This window comes from Miscanthus floridulus, chromosome 1, assembly GCF_019320115.1.
Source record: "Miscanthus floridulus cultivar M001 chromosome 1, ASM1932011v1, whole genome shotgun sequence".
NCBI lineage: Eukaryota > Viridiplantae > Streptophyta > Magnoliopsida > Poales > Poaceae > Miscanthus > Miscanthus floridulus.
The window spans coordinates 9,147,979-9,167,768 of record NC_089580.1 but is presented as its reverse complement, the minus strand read 5'-3'; the positions used below and the strand labels follow the sequence as shown (position 1 = coordinate 9,167,768).

At 52.8% G+C, this 19,790-nt stretch overlaps 1 pseudogene; it reads left to right on the top strand.

Moving 5' to 3' along the window:
- The first annotated feature begins 8,515 nt into the window (after positions 1-8,515).
- On the top strand, positions 8,516-12,891 carry LOC136472403 (uncharacterized; annotated as a pseudogene).
- Positions 12,892-19,790: the final 6,899 nt, after the last annotated feature.

Genomic DNA, 19,790 nt, shown 5'->3' with positions numbered 1-19,790 from the left:
TATTGAGCCCCTAGACCACGAACGACCACATGATGGGGATCGTTTGGAGTGCTTGGGCCGACAGGTGGGTCTACCGAGCGTAGTATTGACTTGACACCCTTCATAGGTGCACACAATCTATTTAGCGTTGGCTACTATGGTCAGTCAGTAGAAGCCCTATCAGAATGTATTTTTGACTAGGGTTCTAGGTGTACCATGATTCCCGCTGACCCCACTGTGGATATGACTTAGCAACTGCTTCCCTTGTTCAATGGGGATGCAGCGCTGTAGGATCCCGGTGTGGCTTCGCTTGTAGAGCTCACCCTCAATAACGATGAAGGACTTGGCGCTACACGTAAGCCACCGAGCCTCCATTTTGTCCATCGGTAGCTCCTCACGAAGGATATAGTCAAGGTAAGGTGTCCTCTAGTCGGCCAGAGGGTCGGGCTCTGTCGCTGGATCCTCGTTAAGCCCCAAGACTTTGGGGTCGGATGGAGCCGCCAGTTGGTTAGCCCCCAAGCCCAGGGAAGGCAGCCCATCTCCAGTCTATTCTAGCTTCTCATAGCAGACCAAGGGCTTGTACTGATCGCTGGTGAAGACGCTCGTTGGCACTGGCTCTCGGTCGAACGCCATTTTTGCTAGCATGTCGGCCGCCTCGTTGAGCCGCCTCGGGATGTGATTGAGCTCAAGACCATCAAACTTGTCCTCTAGCTAGCGGACTTCTTGGCAATACGTAGCCATCTTGGCATTATGGCAGCTTGATTCCTTCATGACTTGGTCGATGACCAGTTGGGAGTCACCCCAAATGTCAAGCCATCGGATACCTAACTCGATGGCAATGCGTAGGTCATTGATGAGTGCCTCATACTCAGCCACATTGTTGGAGGCATGGAAATGGATGCGAACCATGTACCTCATGTGTACCCCGAGGGGCAAAACAAAGACTAGCCCCATGCTGGCGCCTTTCTTCATCAGCAATCCATCAAAGTACATCGCCCAGTACTCTTGGTCGATGGCTACTGGCGGCATTTGGATCTCGGCCCATTCTGTAATGAAATCAGCTAGTACCTAGGACTTGATGACCGTCCGAGAGGCATATGAAATGCCCTGACCCATCAGCTTGAGTGCCCACTTCATGATTCTTCCTGTGGCATCCCTATTTTGGATGACCTCACCAAGAGAGAAGGACGTCATGACCGTCACCGGGTGCGACTCAAAGTAGTGACGCAACTTTCTCTTCATGATAAGGATGGCGTACAAGAGCTTTGGGATTTGGGGGTAGCGAGTCTTAGAATCGGACAAGACCTCGCTAATGAAGTACATGGGACACTGTACTTTGAGGGTCTATCCCTCTTCTTCCTGCTCTACCACTAGGGCGGCGCTGACCACTTGCGTAGTGGCCGCAATGTAGAGCAGAAGTGGTTCCCTATTGGTTGGGGGGACCAGGATTGGGGCCTTCATTAGGAGCTACTTGACCTTGTCAAGTGCCTCCTGGGCCTCGGGCATCCATTTGAAATGGCTGGCTTTCTTCAGAAGCCGATAGAGGGGAAGACCTCGTTCATCGAGACGCGAGATAAAATGGCTGAGCATGGCAAGGCACCCTGTAACTCATTACACTGCGAGGAGAAGCACCGGATGTACTCACGAAGAGTTTCCCCGAACTTCTGTTGACATTTTTGAGATCCCATGGGTTCCTAGGACTCGCGTAGGTGCCCTAGTGTGGCAGAACTGCCTAAAATAACTCACTTCCTGAGGTGCTTGTCTTCCATTAGACATTAAACACCCCAAGAGTGGGCTAATTTAAATAGTTCTGTCGAGCACACCCCATGGGAGAACCAAAAAATCCACGTCTTTCAACAGGATCATAAATGGGAGAATAAAGCTTACAACATTTTAGCCATTTCTTACATCACTTTTCATGCAACATCATAGTATAATATTTATTGTTTATAATAGCAGAATATAACCATGTTATCAGAGTTTCAGCGAAAATAAAATCATTTAATGACAAGTTAAACATTAACATGATGATCCGTTATATACATCATAACATGTTATAAGTTTTTCCATTGTAAAATATTTTCGGTGGAAGTTTCAAATAAACTCTATGTCTGCAACGTTAAGGAAATCCTCACTGAGCCCACTAGGAGGTTCCTGCACACAAGTGTCAGCTCTAGCATCCACCTATCACCTATAATAGGGTAGAACAAACACTGAGTACTCAATTGTACTCTGTAAAACTTACCCGTCAGGAGGAAAGAAAAGACTCCAAGGATATGTAAGGCTATGTGCTTATGGGTTTATTGCATCTGTAGGAGAGCAATACTAAACGTGCATCCTTATATTAAATTTTTATTAGTAGTCATCATTAGTTCATTATCTAACCATTCCACCTATGCTACTTTCAAGCAGGTGGTAAGCAATCCAAACCATTTTATCACCTTCTATGTTTTAGTTATTACTATGGTGTTAAACCATAGCTAAGTCGTACTGTATCACATGGCGGTTCATGAACCAATATATTCTAGCTGGGTACCACGAAACACATGCATCGCTTGTACCCTAGGCACAAACAAGACCAACCCGTTCCACTCCTATCAACGGGTCCAGGTCCTCGTCCAAACTTGGACTCTAAGCCCCCAACACCTGAGACCTGGTCTCAATATGGTGCTTAGACCTCCACCTAATACCCATCCCTAAAAGTTGGCCCAAAAAGAGCCGAAACCCATGACAAGAGAGTAACAAGTCTTCCCGCTCCCATAAGCAAGTATGTGCTCAGGATAATAAGTCAGTGACCTAACTACCATCCACAGTAATGGATGGTCCTCAATTGACACAGGTAGGACAAATACAACCAGAGCCTCACTCGGTTACCTAACCAAGTCCAATCCAAATCCAAAGTATGGTCCCGTCCGGTCTCCAATTATTATCCATATATATTCCATGTGATAGTAACATGATAATAGTAACAATAATATATTTTCTATCTCTTGTGAGTGACAGGCAATCACTCGACTTCTACCAGAGTTCTGTAGCATAGCAATCAACACGATCCTATCATACTAGTAAGACTCATAGGATAAGGATATATATATATATATGCAAGTGGGTTTCATTCAACTCATTAAAGCTTAATGCACAAGCATAAAATAAAGTGTAGAAGAATAGGGGTTATGCACTGGGGCTTGCCTGGGTAAAATATAATCAAGTTAGTTGTTCATCATGGTGGCATGATCATCACGTCACCATCTGCTTCTGCTACTCCAGATGTCATCGTGATCCATCATTGTTCCTATTATGATATACGTGGATGCAACACAGAAACATAAATGATCACGGCAATCAGAACTCTAAAATACGATTACGCTGCTAAACTAACGAGCTGGCTCTAGCGACTAACGTACTAGGCTATGTATTCATGTTGTCGGACATGTCATTAATTCCCAATAAGTAGTTTAGCTATGAAATTCGCAAATGTATCCTTATTTCTTTTTATTGATTTAATATTTTTTCAACCTAGGGCTCAATAGTTGTTCTTAGCAAACTAATTATTCTGGAGCTAAAAAATTATAGTGAGCACTAATTAATGTTAGGAATTTACTACAAAAATTTTAGTATCAAAACTATCCCCAATTCATCACAACAATTCCTACAAGTTTGTGTTTTAACATTATTAAGTGCTGCAAATTAATTAGATTACTCTTGAAAATTCTACGAAGCTATGTGAACAAAATATATTAGCAGGTAGATTATGATTTTAGGAATTTAACAAAACTAGTTTCACCATTTTTGGACATCTCCACAAATTTATATTGAATTTATAAGTTTGTCCTAGAAACTAAATTAGAAACTAATATAGAAAAGAAAGAGGCCGACGTCAGAAATTTGGCCGGGCGACTCAATGACCCAGCGTGTGGCGCCGCTACACGCGCAGTAGGCCAGCCCACGAGCGGCCCACGGCGGAAACGCCCGCGCGCGCTGCGTTTTATGCTAAAAGACCTTGTATTTCTAATTAAACCACCCGAAGTCAAATCCCTATTTGCACCTCTCATTGGCAATTGCACTTAACCCCCTGGGTTTGTCCCTATTTCCCCATGCATGCCCTCGAAGCAGGACGCACGGCGGCATGGCGAGCACGGGCACCGGGCGGTCACGTCGATCACCTAGGGTCCACGCTAGCATACCTAGAGGGTCGGTCACGATCTATGGCTAAACCTACAGAGATAGGTGACGGTTAGGAACTCGGGGACGCAGTACTGCGAGCTACAGTGGCGAGCAGCCATTTGCGGCGGCGACATGGCCTTTCCTACGAGCCTACGCACCTACGAGGGAGTGGATATGGTGGAGAAGCATCTGTAGCTCACCTGGGTGTGCGCTCCATGGGCGGTTCAAGCCGAGAAGCGCTGGGGCAAGCTGGCCACTTGCGCCCGTACCGTGCGGTGGTGCTCCAAGCACGGCATCGACGCGTCACCCTCCGTTCGTCGAGCGCTCTGGCCAGAGTAGCATGAGCACTAGATGAAGAGGATCAAGGTGAACTTCAAGTGACAAGCAATCGAACAATTACCGCTCCAATCCTACCTCCTCCCTAAGTTCTCGGCCACGACTGCGAGCATGGCCCGCGGCACTGGTGCATCGAATTGGCGTTGCGTGGGGCGCTGCTGAGCTAGACACGGTTTAGGGAAGCTAACTAGCTCTCTGTGCAACCTATAGATGTGAGGAGGTGGGCTTGGGAGTCATGGGCTAGGCAAATTCAAAGGACGGAGGCATGGTGCCCAAGCCAAGGTCGCATCACGGGGAAGGTACCCGGATGAGCTCACGTAGGCTGAGCAAGTTAAAGCTGGACTCCGGTCAGTGGTGGACGCGAGCTCGCGCACACAAGCAACGAGGCTCGGCGGTTGGCGCGATGCACATAACTCGAAATGATCGAACCCGGGCAGAGCTCTCCATGGTGGCCAGCGGGAAAAGGCAGGTAGAAGAGCGTCACATTGGCACTGCGACTGGGACCGGATGGCCACGGTGCGGCGGCAGCGGCACTGGCAGGGCAGGGAAGCATCCCATCTCTAGGGTGACCGAATCATCGTTGCAGTAGGTGGAATGAGGGGCGGCACAGTCGCCATAGCTAGGTGTGGCCGAGCAGCCACGGCGCCAGGCTCGCATGGTGACCGCGGCCACGGGAGCCCAACGACCAAAATGGCAACATGCATGATTTTTAAAGCGACGCAAAAACTGCTAATGACACTAGATGAAGTTCAACTAATTTCCCTAGCCTTAAGCCTGTAGTGCCAACTATCTGGCGAAGCAACCGCCAAGGCCAGGGAGTAACTCGAGGAGGAGTTAGATGCACGCCAAAATGGGCTTGTCACGCCGAACTCCCGTTCATGAACAGAGCACCGAAACATGATTCACCGCACGTTCTAAGCAATTTGGGCAATTTTTATGAGCACAACGTGACTCCCATCATGACTACAACCTATACCGTACTCAAGTACTTACCTTGACGCAATCAACTGTACAATTACATGAAGCTAGTGTCTAGGCATTTTGGTTAAAATTTAAAGGGACAATTGTTTAGCAGACATCTAAAGTGATGGTCGTTTGATGGCGGACACCCCATTTTGAGCAGTTTACCAGAAGACACTCTGGTTCAGTGAAATTAGGCCATAGGACACTATGAACCGGTTGCAGCCAGTTGAGAAGAGAGAAAATTTTGTTTTGACATCCGGTGCCCCTGAGCCACAGTTGGGTACGCCCCTCTCCCTCTCACTGACGCACGGGCCCCACCTGTCATCTACTTCTTCCTCCTCTTCTCCTCTTCTCACCATGACCTTGTGCCTTCTTTGCTCGTGCTCTCTGCTTCCTCGGTGGTGGAGGTCGTGCATCCCCGGCCATAGACGAGCTGCGCCGCATCTCTCCGTGCGTGGTCACCGACGAGGCAGCTTCCCCCGTCGCTAGCTTCCTCTGAGAGCCCCTTCTCCAGGGCAGCACAGCCGCAGGTGGGTAGCGGCGCCTCGAAGACAAGCGCGGAGCAGGACGGCCCCGACAGCTTGGCATGGTGGAGGAGGCTGCTTTGGAGCTCGTGAGTCATTGTAGCCTGCTGACCTGCTGCTGCCATGAGCTGAGCCCCTGTGGCCTCGCTCGCTTCTCCACCCCACCCTTGCCTGGGCAGAGCACGGCAGCATCAGGCGTAGGGCGTGCTCAGCTCTGGCGTGGTCCTAGCCTGGGTGCGGCCTTCAGCTCTAATGGCGGTGGCTCTAAGCAGGAGGAGCAGAGCAAGGCGGGGAAGGGAAGGGGAAAGAAAGAGAGCAAGCAAGCAAAGGGAGAGAGATAGAGATGGAGCAGGGGAGAGCGCGGCGGCGGCGGCGTGGCTGGTGAGGGCGGTGGCGGCACGCGGCGAGCGCAAGGTGAGGGCGGCGCGGAGGCTGACGACGTTAGGCGCAAGTGACGGTGGTCGCAGTGGTGCTCCACTCCGGCATGATGCCGGTCAGAGTTCTGGTGCGAGCTAACCGGGTGGCTCACAGTGACGGCGCCTGACATGGAGGAGAGCAGAGCAGAGAAGGAAAGAGAAGCAGGGGTAAGGAAAGAGAAGCAGAGGGGAGAGGCTGACCAGGGAGAGGGAACGAGCAGAGTAGAGCACAGCGACGACGGCGACGTCGATGGTAGTGGCTTCAGCTCAGGCGGTGGGAGCTCACGGCGCAGGACAAGGCAAGGCCTCCACAGCCATGACCGGCTTTTATAGCCGATGGGCGGCCGAGTTCGCCGGAGATATCTACCGATAATGGGGCAGGGCACAACTCGATGACATCTGTGGTCCTCATCCGTCGGCGTACGACGTCAACGGTGGGAGGCGGTTGGTCGGTGGCCGTGCGCCCCGGTGGCCCCGCCTGCTCAAGTGCGCCCCATAGCCCCACCATGGGCAGGAAATAGAAAAAAGAGAAAGGGAGAGAGGAAGAAGAAAGCAACGAGGGCAAGAATGTCATTTCACCGCTGTTCTCTCTCCTCAAACCGGCTGCAACCGGTCCGCGGTGTCCTGTGGCCTAATTTCACCGAACCAGAGTGTCTTCTGACAAACTGCTCAAAACGGGGTGTCCGTTCAACTGTGTGCTCGTGTTGCTGTGTGTTCGCCGTCCTCCTCCTCTTGGGGCGCCCTGCTTCCCTTTTATAGGTGAAGGGGGAAGGCACCGGTTATAGAGAGAAAGAAAGAGAAAAGTTAGGGAGAAGAAGACCCCTAGGGTCGTCGGGTCCTTCTTCTCCTTCATGCGGGTCCCGCTGACGTTGTAGATGGTGATAGGGATGGCTCCACGCTGGGCTCCTATTCACCACTGGTGCCATGCCCCGGCGTCATCAGCTGGTCGTGGCGTCCCATCCCGTCTCGGCAGACGGCGTGGTGAACCGACGTGCCGGTCAGCGGCCGTACGAGAAGTAGGCAGCGCAGTGACCATGCACCCGTCACTGTTGGCGATGTGAACCCCCGGGGCGTGACCTGACGTGGCCATGGGTCACGTCGAGACGTGCCTACTTCCTGCCCGGTGTCAGAAGTTTGACCCTGGGGGCGTACTTTCTGACCCTAGTGGTTGGAGGACAGTATGGGTCCCTATCGGGCGAGACGGAGCCCGCGCCCCAGGGGTCGGGCGAGACGGCTCCCGTACCCTGGGGGTCGGGCGAGACAGGCTCCTGTACCCTGGGGGTCAGGCGATACAGAGCCCGCGCCCCATGGTTCGGGCGAGACAGAGCCTGTGCCCTCAGGGTCGGGCGACACAGCTCCCAGTACCGTTGGGGTCGGGCGAGACGGAAATACGTCTTTGATCATCTAGGCGAGTCGTCGTCCGTGGTCCTCAGATCCCTTCTTCGGGTATCCCTAGTACTGATACCCGACAAATAACTACTCCACTCATTCCAAATTATAAAATGTTTTGGCTTTTTCTATATATATTGTTTTTATTATAAGTCAGTTTTAACCTTTGTGGATGTATATAACTGTTGTTATACACCTACACAATACGCTATGTCTAGATACATAGCAAAGTTATATAGAAAAGCTAAAACGACTTATAATTCGAAATAAAAGGAGTATTGAGAAAAGTCAAAACTATTATTAGAATTTAGAATGGAGGGAGTCTATTTGATTAGGATTCACGTCTAAAACACAACAAAGCACATGGTATACACACATGACAAATCTATTTAAGTCATACTATTAATTTTTCAAAAATAGCCGAACACAAAATATTTTGACTTAAAACAAAATGTGATTGTCACTATTTGCAGAAGCTGTACTCCGTATGATGGAAATATTTCGAATTGTTGGTTTATAGCTGCGTCTAATAGCTTAACGAGATGGTCTTCTTCTCAACATCGCCAACGCGTACCGCGACGGCGTTCCGCAAGAGATGGCTATCCACACCCGTCGTGCCGTCAAACATCCCAAAACAGAGACAAAAGTAGAACTAGAATGCGCTACAGAACAAAGCCAAGCGGCCAAGCCACCAATCGCGGGCGACCATCTTCACGAGCCATCTTCACGAGCTCCTCTCCACTCGACCACCCCCAACTTCCAATCAATGACTTTCGTCCCCTCTCCCCTTCCTTCCAAGCTACGGTATACTACGCTACGCACCATTATCAGCAGTTCAGTCCACCGCCCCGCCCCGTAACCCGCCTACCCACCGCTGCTCCCGCTCTCCCATGGCGAAGACCACGCAACCACCGCGGGGCGCGGGATCCCCTGCTCCCCACCTCCGCCTCCCCGCCGCCCTACCTCGACCCGCACCCCGCCGACTTCCTACACCGGTCCTCCTCGTCCCCGTCCGCCTCCGCCGCCGCCTGCGCCGCGGCGGTCCGCTGCTGCGTCGGCCCCTGCCTCACCGCCCTCTTCCTCCTCGCGCTCGCGGGCTTCCTCCTCTGGCCCGCCGACCCGGACGTCTCCCTCGCCCGCCTCCGCCTAGCGCACGTCTCCGTCGTGGCGCGCCCCGCCGTCGCCGTCACTATATCCGCCGCGCTCAAGGTCCGCGTCCGCAACCCGGACCTCTTCGCGCTCGACTACAACCGCCTCGACGTCGCCATCGGCTACCGCGGCGCGCCGCTTGGCCGGGTCACATCCGGCGGCGGACGGGTCCGGGCGCGCGCTGTCTCGTACGTCGACGCCGACCTGCAGCTCGACGGCATACGCGTCGTCGAGGACGCGATCTACCTGATCGAGGACCTCGCGCGGGGATCCGTGCCCTTTGATACCATCGTCGAGGTCGAGGGCCACCTCCACTTCTTCTTCCTCAGCATCCCTGTCAAGGTGCGAATTGTTGATTTCTTTTTTTGTTATATATAGTTATATGCAGATCTCATGAACTGAATCATAATCTGTATCAGTATTCGGGCTTAGACGCATCTTGTCTTTTCCCTCTTATGGTAATGCGAAAGCCCCATATATAGGATATTGACGTGAGGTTAAGCAAGTTGGAATTCTGCTGTCGATGCATAGTAGTTTATCTGATATATGATTCTTAAGGTCCATACAATGGCTAATGCATTATAAAGAAAAAACAATACAGGACAATGCAGCAAAAAAAAAAAAAAAAAATTGTGAGGAAAGAAGATCCCACACAATCATCTTGCATGGATCTAGATATCTTTCACCTGTCAGACATGGTGTGGCCATCATTTTCTTAACATTCATGGTGTAATGCTTAGCAGGATACATGCTCTAATTCTCTGATTCACTAAATGTGCAAAAGAACATAATGAGACATGTCATAAATACTTAGCATTAAGCTTGCATTTTGATTCATTGTTGCTTCCTACCATGATCATTGACAAGTTACCTCTTGTATCTAGATATCATTTTGCTAGAAGATTTTGTTTCAAGATGTAACAGTAATTTAGTGTGTTGCCTCTGTAAGAATGCATGGTCATCAAACATATCCTTTGTTTGACTTTTTTAATGAATTTGAAACAAAAATGTTATTCTACTATTATGAAGGCATTGGCTACTGTTGTTTGAATTTTCTGTCTCCATGTTTAATTCATTTGCTGAAGTGACTCCATGTTTAATCATTGGCTGAAGTGACTGATTTACAGTAAAAAATGGCAATCATTAAGGGACACCTAGTAAGAGTGATAGATCTGACAACACATGAGAAGAATAGTATTTTTCAACATTTCACATGTTCCTTGTGTCTTTAACTGTTATCATTTCTCACTTCCTAGACTTGAAAGTTATCGCTTCCTGGTACCACTTCTGTACGGATTTATGGAACTACTGGCATGGAGGCTATATTGCTTTTCTTTATTTTATTTTTTGTGTTTTTCATGCCCAAATGAAGGCTTTCTTCTCAAAGGAAAAGACAGTGTTAGTTAATGAAATCTGTCGCTTGCACTTTCCACTTCTATACCTCTTGCATCGTTTTGTCATTTTGTAACTTAGGAAAACTATCGTCTCATTGAACAAATAAAACAGTGTAGCATGCATGTTGTTTTTCCTAATCCTGCTGCATGGAGAACAATCTGAAGAATAATATTTGAGGGAGTTTTCAAAGTATGCATGAACAAATCAAACATTTCAATAAGATTTATATTGATTGTGGATAGTCCTACCAGCTCTGCTGGCATGTCCATTACAAAACCTTGATGTGGCAACTAGCCCCCCCCCCCCCCCCCCCCTCCCCTTATCACCTAACAGTCTCGCTGTCAAGTGTCAGGATTATCGAACGTATAAAAAAAAAATTCTCAATGCCTTGTATTCTCTGTAGGAGTAGGAACTCAGGGAAAGTTCTCCCGAGGTTAGCCTGTCTTCGGGTTTTCCTGAAAGCTACCTATCTCCTGGCAATGATAAAGTGCTAGTTTTGCTCCCTAAACCTTGCCAGGTTCTCGCGAAGTCTAGTCAGGTTGTTATTTTCAGTTTTGTGCTAGTTTTGCTCCCTAAACCTTGCCAGGTTCTCGCCAAGTCTAGTCAGGTTGTTATTTTCAGTTTTTCTCCTTTGTTGCCATAAAGCTAGAGATGCTCAAGCTTCAGTGTGGCATCTACCTCATCACATGCCCTGTTTGTTCACAGGAAGTTCTTTCTCCTTGTTCTGTAAAGATATGTTTGGTACTGGACTACTGGTGAAAGTAATTTGTTTAATTCCTTGATGAGCTATCTGCTAGAGTAAAATATGAAGTGACCATCTTAATTTGTTAAAATGCCTTAAGCAATGTTGATGGATATAAGGCATGCCAAGTTGCCTACTGCCTTTGGTTTTTGCATTTGGATATAGTTGTTTTGGCATATAGTTGCAACAAGAGGACATAGTTATTTTAGCCATGAAACAACAAATCTTCCTTTTTTTCTCTCTCCTCCAGAATGTTGTTGGAGGATTAGGCTGTAGAGGAGCAGGTCATATTTATAAGCCTATGTATAATCCTGCGCCATGGTTAGTTTTGTTCCACTGATTACATGGACTGGTGACCAGTGCAAAGTTTTCATTGTGGAATCTCCATTGCAGTAGGCCTGGTTCTTCATTTTATTGAAAAAAAAGCAAATATCCTAGAAATTAGAAAGTTTTCTGATGGAGCTACTTTTCAACTTTCATTCTACCCTTTTTTGGTTTCACATGCTAGAACAGTACTTCTATGTGTGTATTTGTGTTACTATATTGCTGTAAAATAGGTGGTTTATTAACATAGTTCTGTGGTGATAAACTGATAATATTGTATGACTGCAAGAATGTTCATGGTTTCGTTGATCTAATGGCAATCCGTAAAATTCCTAGGTTGGGTTGTTATTGTTACTTTATTTGTTCTTGTATATTGTATTCAAATTTCTTATAAGCAAACAAAATTGTTTTTACTAGAGAATAACAGTTCCACCAGTGCCTGTAGCTCTCACAAGCTAGAGGTGTTTTTCCAGTTGAGTCAAAATTTATTGTTGCACTAAACAAAAGATTGATGAATATTAGGGTTAAAAGATTGACCAGGAGTGCACGTTATTGGTTCTTTGCTTGCAGTGTATACTCAGTATGATCCAGGTGTAGTACTTATGAATCCTTTAATGATTGGTCTTGGCTTCTTGCAGGGGAGAATATCTTGCGTGATGCATGTTAATCCACACAACGAAACCATAGTACATCAAGACTGCTATCCTGAGGTAAGTAACTGCAAAGCTTATTTACCCTCATAAGGTTGACTGAACTTTTAAGAGACTGACCTTTTCTCTCCCCCTGTATCAGTGAAACGCTTATGGCGTAGAAGGCTGTAAGCTATCTTGCCTTGCGAATGGATCGTTTCTAAGCTTTGCTTGGAGTCGTGGTTCTAAAAGTAAGAAACGACTGAACTCTACTGGGTAATGTGCCTATTGTAAAGCCGATAGCACGTCATGTTAATATCAATCAGTTTCCCTATGAGAAATTGAGAAATTCGTCATTTCGCATTGGTGTTACGGTAATATTTGGGTTGATTGCAACAATGGCCATGTTCGGCTTATCCCATATTCGGCTTATTCGGTTTCTTTTTTCAGCCGAAACAATGTTTTTCTCTCATAACAATTCACAGTGTTTTCAGCCAGTTTCAGCGAAGTTTCAGACCAGCGAACGGGGATCAGCCTGTCCGGTTGGCAGCCCTCACACGCCACACATGTGTGGCCGCCAAGCAACTTTTGTCAACTTTTGTCAGTCGTTTGGTTGACGAGCCAACTTAGGCAGCCACAGTTCCTGCAGAGACAAAACTCGCCACACTCTGTGGCGGACGATTTCCACGCCACAAGCTGTGGCTGCGCCACACATGGGGTGGCAAATGATGGCTGCCATCCAAACAGCCCCTATCTACCAGCGACCCATCGTCGATGGGATAGTTGGCATAAGGGATTCTCGGTCGTTTGCCTCGGTGATTCAGATTCCGTACTCTTTCGTTGTGCGTCCTCATCAGCAAATGGTCGACCGCACAGATTTGTTGCCCAGTCGTTCGAACATATTTCGTACTAACTCCCATTTTACATATAATAAATCTTTCTATATTTATCTTAAGTTAGCATTTTAGTTTTGACAATCAATATAAAAAATTATATAGTTGATCATAGAACATTTGTATAAATATTTCTATAAACATACAAATTATTACTGAATTTAATTGAACAAGATGACTTAAGGACAACTTATATATCTGTTGTGATAGGAGAAAGTACGTATCCCCTGCAGAATTGCGCTAACTAAATTCGACTGGCTATGGTATTTATAGGGTACTTCTCTCACTATAAGTACTCTCGTTAAGTAAGTTTACTTTGCTACTTGTCGGTGTTTTGGAACCGGGGGTTCCTCAACCAACGAGTGAATTTGTGCTGCGTGCCCCTAATCCCGGATGGTGATGCAAAGAGACATAAGGTTTATACTGGTTCGGGCAATCGAGGCCCTACGTCCAGTCTGAGAGATCGATCTTGTATTCCTTGCACCTGAGTGCTCGTAGTAGGGGTTACAAGCTAGGTGAGAGAGGGAGCTAGTCCCAGGTCTCGGCGAAGGTGGTGCGGACTGCTTGAGACGTTGTTCCCAAGCAGCGTGAAAGTGTGTGGTTCTATTGGGGCGTTCGTCTTCCTGTCCGTCCCTCTTTTTTACAAATGGCACCGGCTACCTCCTTTTATAGCCACAAGGAGGAAGCCAGAAGTACATGAGAAGGCTACTATTTGGTGACGTATTCCGCTCCCTGGAGCAGCATGGCGTCGTGGGAGTTCCCGTCGATGTCTAGTCGGTATGGTCTTCAAGGCTGGCGACATGCCGCGCTCCTGTACTTTTGTTGACTTGGTGAAGTGCCGAGGCCTGGGGACTCCTGTGGTCGGTTGTGCCGAGGCCGAGACCCGCTGTGTCGAGGCCTGCTGTGCCGAGGCCTTTGTAGACGGTAATGCGGGGTCTTGGCGGCCATCGTCGTAGTTGACTCAAGCGGAATCAGCGCGGAACGTGCGTCTACAGGATATGGTACCCTGTATTGCCAGCAAGGAATGGTAAAAAGGTGATTTGACCGTTGTCCCGTCGCCCCTGTCGCGGTGCGCTGCCGATCGTGGCTTACGTAGTGGGCGCGGTTGGACGCATTGATTGGATGCGACAGCTTGCTAGAGCGGCTTTTGAGGCGGAGGCGACGAGGTTGCGGGACGAGCCCAGCCTCGGACGAGGCGGAGCGTGGCCAGCTCGCCTGAGGCCCTATCGGGAGTCTCGGGCGAGGCGGATCTCGGTCAGTTCGCTGGTCCCGAGGTCACAGGAACCCAGTTCTGACTTCCCATGTTGTGTTCGTCCTTGGTGCAGGAGTCTAGGCAGCACAGTAGCCGGTAACCCCTGCATAGTCCCATCGTGGATGGCAGGGTGCTGACGTGCTGGTCTGTTACTTTGCCGTACTGTGCCGTCGTGGGGCTCCAGTATGGCGTGATGCAGGACATGGCGGGCGACGTGCTGGTCACCGTGTAATGACGTTGTAGGGAACAACGGCTCTGCAGATGCCGAGGCCGAGCCATCGTGGGGGGCTCGATGGTCATGAACCCTCAGGCTGCCGAGCCCGTGAGGCAAACTGTCGAGGCCTTGGGGGAGTTGTTGGCCCTGGGTGCTAATTTCGAGGCCACAGTAGCCCAGACGTGGCTCCCCATACCGCGTCGTCCTTGGTGTAGGAGTTGGCAGCACAGTGAGGCATGGGCGTCAACCTATGTGCACGGTGGTTAATACAGTGGCGGGTAACCCCTGCCCAGTCCTGCCTCCTGTCCCATCGGCCATTCTGCTGTACTGTGCCGGGCACGCGGCTGTCGTCAGGGGCAGCAGTTGGCTGAGTTGACGCGACACGACGTTTTGCCAGAGGAACGGGAGAAGGAAGAGGTAGCGGAGTGCTGCCGAGCCCGCCATGCGCGAGACGGAGGGTCGGTGGCCCGGCCGAGGCTTTTGGCGGGGGATCGGCCGGGACCCGTGGTGAGGGGGCCTCGGGCGAATCGGAGAATCGGCCGAGGCTCGCGGTGACGGGCCTCGGGCGAGTCGGAGAATCGGCCGAGGCCAGCAGCGTTTTGGCTGGTATCGATCTTTACGAAGTCTAAGCAATCGTTTTTTGGGTCTTGCTTAGGGTACCCCTTCTCACGGTATCCGACAGTAGCCCCCGAGCCTTGGGGGGAGTGGAGGCGCTCCCCCTGAGGTTCTGACGAGAATTGACTCTTGATAGTTCCTGTCGGGATGGTGTTTTTGTTTTCGAGGCTTCGGTGGGTGCGCGCGAGCGCACCCGCCGGGTGTAGCCCCCGAGGCCCTGGAGGAGTGATTTCACTTCTTCAGGGGCTTTTTTCTTTTCGAGTGAGGCGTTTTGATCGTATTTGCCGGGCCCGTGGGTGCGAGTTCGGATCGCGGGGTCTCGACGATGTTGCGGGAAGAGCCCCTTAGCCTCCGCCTGGAGCGAGAGGGCCGTCAGGGGTTCCCCCGGCTTTTTTGTACGACCCTCGTGCTTCCTTTTCGCTTAGAAGGAGGGGTGGAAGATGCCATGCTACCCTCGGTGGGCGCAAGCGAGGGCATCTACGGTGAACTGTTATCGGGTAAGTCCGAGTGGAGGCCCGTACCCCGTTCGCTGGGGGTTGGCTAGCGGTCCGGAGACGCGCTCCAAGAATACCGGCGGGTTTCTCTAGTGGGTGCCGAGGCCGTTCGTTGGGCCTCGGTGGCTCGGTGCCTCCCTACGGTGGGATCCCATTCGGAGACCTCCCCGCCGGTCTCGGACACGACACAGGGCGCGCTCGTTCAGGCTTGCCCGTAGTCGTCCCTGACTCTTTTGCCCTGGGGCAGCTGTCGACTTTTTTGTCCGTCTCCCTCACGTCCTTTTCGCTCGGACGGGGGGCTATTTGCCGAGCCCACTCGCGTGCGAGCCTGAGCCGCTGGGTCTCGGCAAAGTTGCAGGAGGAGCCCCCGAGTCTCTCGCACGGAGCGAGAGAGCGGTCAGAGGTCCCCTGGCTTTTGGTTCGCCCCTCGCGCGTGAGGGTCTGACTGCCGAGCCCCCTTCGGGTGCGAGCCTAGGTCGCGGGGTCTCGGCGTCTTTTGCAGAAGGAGCTCCCTAGCCTCTGCACGGAGCAAGAGGGCCGTCAGGAGTTCTTCCGGCTTTTTGAACGACCCTCGCGCTTCCTTTTCGCTCGGAAGGAGGGTTTGTTTTGCCGAGACCCCTCGTGTGCGAGCTCAAGTCGCTGGGCCTCGGCAACGTTTTGCAGGAAGAGTCCCTTAGCCTCTGCACGGAGCAAGAGGGCCGTCAGGGATTCTCCTGACTTTTTATTCGACCCTCGCGCTTCCTTTTCGCTCGGAAGGAGGGGTGGAATGTGCCACGCTACCCTCGGTGGGCGCGAGCGATGGCACTTCCGGTGAGCTGTTATCGGGTAAGTCCGAGTGGAGGCCCGTACCCCGTTCGCTGGGGGTCGGCTAGCGGTCCGGAGACGCGCTCCAAGAGTACCGGAGGGTTTCTCTAGTGGGTGCCGAGGCCGTTCGCTGGGCCTCGGTGGCTCGGTGCCTCCCTACGGTGGGATCCCATTCGGAGACCATCCCACCGGTCTCGGACACAACACAGGGCGTCCCAAGCGTTTCGCTTGCTTGGGCCTCGGCCTCGTGTAGGCTCGCCCGTAGTTGCCCCTGACTCTGTTGCCCTGGGGCGGCTGTCGAAACCCCTAAGGGCCCAGCCTTCGAACCCCTGGACCGTAGCGGGCTCGGGTCGCATGTTTTTATCTTGGGTGCAGGAAGAGCCCCCGAGCCTCCGCCTGGAGCGAGAGGGTGGTCAGGGGTCCTCCCGACTTTTTTGTCCGTCTCCCGCACGTCCTTTTCGCTCGGACGGGGGGCTGTTTGCCGAGCCCACTCGCGTGCGAGCCTGAGCCGCTGGGTCTCGGCAAAGTTGCAGGAGGAGCCCCCGAGTCTCTCGCACGGAGCGAGAGAGCGGTCAGAGGTCCCCTGGCTTTTGGTTCGCCCCTCGCGCGTGAGGGTCTGACTGCCGAGCCCCCTTCGGGTGCGAGCCTAGGTCGCGGGGTCTCGGCGTCTTTTGCAGAAGGAGCTCCCTAGCCTCTGCACGGAGCAAGAGGGCCGTCAGGAGTTCTTCCGGCTTTTTGAACGACCCTCGCGCTTCCTTTTCGCTCGGAAGGAGGGTTTGTTTTGCCGAGACCCCTCGTGTGCGAGCTCAAGTCGCTGGGCCTCGGCAACGTTTTGCAGGAAGAGTCCCTTAGCCTCTGCACGGAGCAAGAGGGCCGTCAGGGATTCTCCTGACTTTTTATTCGACCCTCGCGCTTCCTTTTCGCTCGGAAGGAGGGGTGGAATGTGCCACGCTACCCTCGGTGGGCGCGAGCGATGGCACTTCCGGTGAGCTGTTATCGGGTAAGTCCGAGTGGAGGCCCGTACCCCGTTCGCTGGGGGTCGGCTAGCGGTCCGGAGACGCGCTCCAAGAGTACCGGAGGGTTTCTCTAGTGGGTGCCGAGGCCGTTCGCTGGGCCTCGGTGGCTCGGTGCCTCCCTACGGTGGGATCCCATTCGGAGACCATCCCACCGGTCTCGGACACAACACAGGGCGTCCCAAGCGTTTCGCTTGCTTGGGCCTCGGCCTCGTGTAGGCTCGCCCGTAGTTGCCCCTGACTCTGTTGCCCTGGGGCGGCTGTCGAAACCCCTAAGGGCCCAGCCTTCGAACCCCTGGACCGTAGCGGGCTCGGTGCCCAGTTCCTTCGCCTGGAAGGAATCGGGGGGGTTATTTCTCCCCCTACGGCTAATTAATGGCAGGCGCGTCTTTTGAGGCGGCTTTTTCGGGGAGGCGAAACGGCGCCTGCTGCTGCTGCGGTTGGACGCGACGTGGCGTCAACCGACGGGACGTACCTGCACGCGCGATTAACGAGGAGTGCGTGGGCGGTAAGACCGGATCTGGATAACTGCACCAGATTTTCTAGGGGAAACTTCCCCGATTTCGTCGCCCGGCGGTTTCGACTCGTCCCTGCATAAATACGCAAACAGCCTCGCCCTCTCCCTCCTTACCTTTTCTGCGTTCGCTTTTGCTGCCTCCGTGCCGTTGCTGAGAGCATAGAGCACCGGGGAAGAGAAGGGCAAGGCTGAGAGATCGAAAGAGAGAGGGAGAGAGATTTACCGCCGTAGCAGCGTCCTCCGCCGCGCAATGGCTGGTGGTCCCGTCATCCTCCCGGCGGATCCCTGGGAGCGGTCCGACGTCACCGAGGAGAAGCTGCAGTCGCTCGTGGAGGCCGGTCTTCTTCGCCCGATCACCGACCCCGACGAGCCGGAGTGGATTGCTCCGGGGGACGAGTCGGAGCCGAGGCCACGCGACGGTTACGTGGTGAGCTTCGTCGTCTTCCACGAGCGAGGCTTTGGGTCGCCGGCGGATAGCTTCATGCGGGCACTCCCGCACTACTATGGCGTGGAGCTGCACAATTTCAGCCCCAACTCCATCGCGTAGGCGGCCATCTTCGTCGCCGTCTGTGAGGGGTACCTGGGGATCGCTCCCCACTGGGAGTTGTGGCTCCATTTGTTCCGAGCGACGTTCACCACCAAGCCGGGGGGAACGAGGGGGGCTCGGAAGGCGCAGAGGGCCGGCGGCTGCACCCTTCACGTGCGCCAAGACCGGCAGTCCCTCTACATCCCGGCCCAGCTGTCAACGTCGAACCGTCGTTGGTATGACGGCTGGTTCTACCTCCGCAATGACGGCGGAGGACTTCCCCCTTATACCGGGCGGGTTGTAGAGAGTCAACCAGAGAAATGGGGGTACGGCGTCATCAAGGCCGATCAGCCTAGGCTGGAACCGCTCTTGAGGGCCTTGGGGAAGCTGCGTGACCACGGCCTTTCGGCGGCCGTGGTCGTGGCGGCTTTTCACCGCCGGAGGGTGTTGCCGCTGATGGCCCGGCGGCGGCGGCTGTTCGAGATGACCCCGGGCGATTCGATCGCCGGTATCAAGATGTCCGCCTTCGCCCTTACCGACGACGAGACCCTGCGTCGGGTGAGGGAGGCGGTAGACGGGAAGCCGAGGCTCGATGACTTGATGCCGTTCCCGATGCGCCCGTCGCGGGGGTATGTCTCGCTGGTAAGTTGGATGTTGTCGAGGCTTTCGCGGCCTTCTTGTTTTTCGCCTTTTTGGTCTGTTGTCTTACTTCGCCGTTCTCACAGGGGATAAGAGACGTGCGAGGCTCCCCGCCGCCCGTTCCCGAGGACGCCCGGCGGTGATCCGTGAACAGGGCGCGTGCCGAGGAGGAGAAGAAGAAGAAAGATGCCCAGGAGGCGAAGCGCACGAAGAAGATCCTCGCGCGCGAAAAGCTGGACGCCCGTCGCCGGCGCCAGAGGCTCGACGGCCTCCCTTTGGAGCCGTCTCCCTCGTCGTCGGTGTCGGATTCTTCGAGCGACGGCGGCGGGCGCGAGGTGGGGACGGCCTGCCTGGAACACCTCCCCGACATCAGGGAGATGGTTCCCGGGGCGCCGGCAAGGAGCCTGACGCCCCTAGGAGGAGGAGGAGGTGTCCCGGGGCCAGTGGCGGCCCGTCCCGGGGCCGAGGCCGACATACCCGAGGCGCGGGTGTCGGAGGAGCGTGCCGTCGGCCCGATGGGTTCGACGGTGGAGGTGGAGCGGGTGACGGTGGGGGCGACCCCATTATCTCCGCGAAGGGTCGAGGAGGTGCCGGGGTCCGACGGGGACCGGCTGGCGCTGGTGGACACCGAGGCCGCGCTGCTGCCACCACCGCCGCCGTTGTAGAGGAGGCAGGCGGTGTCGAAGCGGTTGCATCCCCGTTCGCGGTAAGCGTCTTTTCTGGTGGAGTCCGTAGTACTTCTTGTTTGCCCCTTGGTTGCATGCTGACCTTGGGAGTGTCCTTTCTTCCAGCCAGACGTTTCTGGTGGGAGAT